This window comes from Barbatula barbatula, assembly GCF_947034865.1.
Source record: "Barbatula barbatula genome assembly, chromosome: 3".
Classification (NCBI taxonomy): Eukaryota; Metazoa; Chordata; class Actinopteri; order Cypriniformes; family Nemacheilidae; genus Barbatula; species Barbatula barbatula.
In genome coordinates, this window is record NC_136764.1 from 28,459,082 (window position 1) to 28,462,963 (window position 3,882).

Consider the following 3,882-nt stretch of genomic DNA (forward strand, 5'->3'; position numbering starts at 1 on the left):
CGGCCATATTCTCCTTTCCAGTACCCTGGCATAGACTTTCCCGGGGAGGCTGAGAAGTGTGATCCCCCTGTAGTTGGAACACACCCTCCGGTCCCCCTTCTTAAAAAGAGGGACCACCACCCCGGTTTGCCATCCCAGAGGCACTGTCCCCACCCGCCAAGCGATGCTGCAGAGGCGTGTCAGCCAAGACAGCCCCACAACATCCAGAGACCCGGGCAGCAGTCCATTTGGCCTGCCAGTACCCGTCAGTTGCCTCAGGAGTCCCACAAGCCAACCAGGCCCGATAGGACTCCTTCTTCAGCTTGACGGTTTCCAAAACACACGGTCGGAGGTCAGATGAAACGACCACAAAGTCGATCATCGACCTGCGGCCTAGGGTGTCCTGGTGCCACGTGTACTGATGGACACCCTTATGCTTGAACATGGTGTTCGTTATAGACAAACTGTGACTAGCACAGAAGTCCAATAACTGAACACCGCTCGGGTTCAGATCAGGGGGCCGTTCCTCCCAATCACGCCCCTCCAGGTGTCACTGTCGTTGCCCACATGGGCGTTGAAGTCCCCCAGTAGGACGATGGAGTCCCCGATCGGAGCACTTTCCAGCACCCTTCCCTGAGACTCCTAGAAGGTCGGGTACTCTGCACTGCCGTTCGGCCCGTAGGCACAAACAACAGTGAGAGACCAAACCCCGACCCGTAGGCGCAGGGAAACGACCCTCTCGTTCACCGGGGTAAACTCCAACACATGGCGGGAGAGCTGGGGGGCTATAAGCAAACCCACACCAGCCCGCCGCCTCTCACCATGGGCAACTCCAGAGTGATGAAGTGTCCATCCTCTCTCGAGGAGTATGGTTCCAGAGCCCAAGCCATGCGTAGAGGTGATCCCGACTATCTCTAGTCGTAACCTCTCAACCTCACGCACCATCTCAGGCTCCTTCCCCGCCAGCGAGGTGACGTTCCACGTCCCTAGAACAAGCTTCAATGTCCAGGGATCGGGCTGTCGAGGCACTCTCCTTCGACTGCCACCCGATCCACTATGCACCGACCCCCTATGGTCCCTCCCGCACGTGGTGAGCCCACGGGAAGGCGGCCCACGTCGCTCGCTCGGGCTGAGCCCGGCCGGACCCCGTGGGGAAAGGCCCGGCCACCAGGCGCTCGCATACTGGTGGTGCCCCGGTAGCGCCATACCGGGCGGCGTCACGGTCCTTGATTTAGTAAGCATCATAAGGGATTTTTTAACCACTCTTAGTCTGACCCGTCGCCTAGGACCTGTTTGCCTTGGGAGACCCTACCAAATAGCCCCAGACAACATAGCTCCTAGGGTCACTTGGGTACTTAAACCCCTCCACCACGTTAAGGTGGCGGTTCAAGGAAGGGGTCTATACACCGTAGCCAATGTAAAAGAAAGCAATGGTTTTTTACTTTTGTTAGGAACACTTATGTTCAACGCAAGCCCTTCGAATGATTTAAATTTATGCTCTGTTCTCTTAGTTACAGTAAGAAAGTTTCTAAATATTGTAGCGACGCCGCCACCCTGACCAACCGGACGTGGCTCATGCATATAACAATAGCTTGGTGGGGTACACTCATTTAGACCGAAATAATAATTTGGTTTAAGCCAGGTCTCGGTAAGACAGAGTATATCAAAACTGTTGTCCGTGATCATTTCATTTACAATAACTGCCTTTGAATTTAGTGATCTAATATTAAGTAGGCCGAACTTTATGAATTGGTTTTGGTTGTTTATTACATTGTCTTCAGGTTTAATCACGATCAGATTTTTTCTCTGACTTTTACCAAAATATTTACTTTGTAGTATTATTTGGGGGACACATACCCACGTCCTCTTCTCGTCGCTCTCTCAACGGAGGCAGTCGCATTTTTCTTGCTCCCATCCTCCCCTTTTTTTCCTGCTGATCTCGTCTCTTGTCTCGTATCATCTATTGAGAGATTCTCTCTGCACTGCTCTACAACTGAAATTATGGATCTGATCAACTGGTCTCTCAACGCTGTTGACACGATCTTCTCGACGAGAAGCTTGGGTTCGGGGGAACCTGTCTGCCCTGACGGAACGTTCGCAGCTGGCTACACGATGGACGCCTGGGAGAGATGGCGGATCGTGTGTCTGGCTCCTCTTTCCGTGGAGGACATTGAAGATATCTACCTATTCGGAACCATGATAACAGGTATTATGCTGATTGGATTAGGCTGTACCCTTAGTTATCGAGAAATTAAGAAAACGGTAACAGCTCTCAAAAGTCTCACAAGGCTGCCTGTTATGATGGAAGTCGTCGGAAGAGCGGTCGGCTCTGGAAATGAGACTAATAACCGCAATATGGATTCTATCACGGAGAAGCTCACGACTTTGCAAAGGAAAATTGATATTGTTGGAGACCAAAATGGACAAAGAGAGTTGCCGTGGAAATGGAATGTGGTTGCTCGCCCCAAGACTAAACAATCAATCTTATCTTTTTCGACTCCCCCGTATCAGCCTTGGCCAAGGCTGGTGCTGGAATTCAACCCTGAGTGGAGCAGTATGGAGAGACGCTCTTGCGTCCCTCCCCCATTCTACTGAAACACCTGCACAGACTATCACACAGACTATCACACACACACAAACATAGGCCGCACTCGAGGGCGGTCACCCATTCCCAGATCCATCGCCTCCGTCGCCTTGACCCGCCAGCCTGACAAGCGGGTCTGTATACGGCGCCACCATGGCAGCAGGATCAGATGGCTGCTTGTCGGAACTGGATTACTTATCCCTGTTGCAAGTCTTGTCTATGGTGTATTTTGTTCATGTTTTTCTCCTCACCTCCCCCATGTTATGCTTTATCTTCTTCTAAAAATACATTTCGTTGCACTGTACTTGTATGTGTGTAATGACAATAAATTGAATCCAATCCAATACGGTCTCTATATATTTGGAAACAGTAACATTTATAGCAGTTGAGGAGCACAGACTATGGTTAAAGTTTTGACTTACCTGAGGGAGACTTACGGGAGGGAGAAGTAGTCAACAGGTGCGTAGCGCATTCGAGATGTTGTCGGACAGGACAGCCGCTCCGATGCTGCTGGGGTGCAGGCCGTTGGGGCGGAAGAGCCTGCTCTTTATTAACAAAGAGCAGCTTCTGTTCAATACATCATGACATCAACCAATGATTAAGCAAAAAAAGTCTACTGAACTTTTCATTCCCTCGTCGGTAGGTAGGCAGCGGTCCTGATACGATGATCCTTGCTGCGGGCGATGTGTTGCGTACCATCTCGATCAGACTCCTGAAGTCCCTCTTCAGTATCTCCGACTGCCGCATCCTGACGTCGTTCACTCCCGCGTGCAGCACGACAGCTCCGACGTTAGCGTCGTCCTTCAGGATTGCAGGTACCTGCGCAGACACATCAAGAACCTTACCTTTCTTCCTTTTCGGGATCTCAAAGGAACGGTTACTGGTCGGGATCTCGAAGACCGGTGGCGGCAGCTGAGTCATCTCACTGGTCCTGGCTTACGCCTTTCGCCGTGGGTGTGCTGGTGCAGGAGTGAAGTTCATTCGGGCTGATCGTGTTCTCGAAGCCTGGGCTCTGTGCAGAGAAACACGCAGAGTAGAGGTGGAAGAAGTATTATAATCGCGATGAAAACTTACCGCGGATTTGCGAGCTTCAGCACGGGATGTTTCCAGCGCCGTTTTACGTTCTCGTAGCCGTGTCTGCTTCTCAAGTAAATCCTGGATCTGCTTCTCCACAGCCTCCAATTCCGACTGAAGCGCAAGCGTTTCCTCATCTGCACTCAAAGGTACAAACAGGTCTGAAGCATTAGCATTAGCCATTATTATTGATGTAATAATGAGAACAGCGAGTTAAGCAGTATGCAGGCTGGTAATGCTAACAG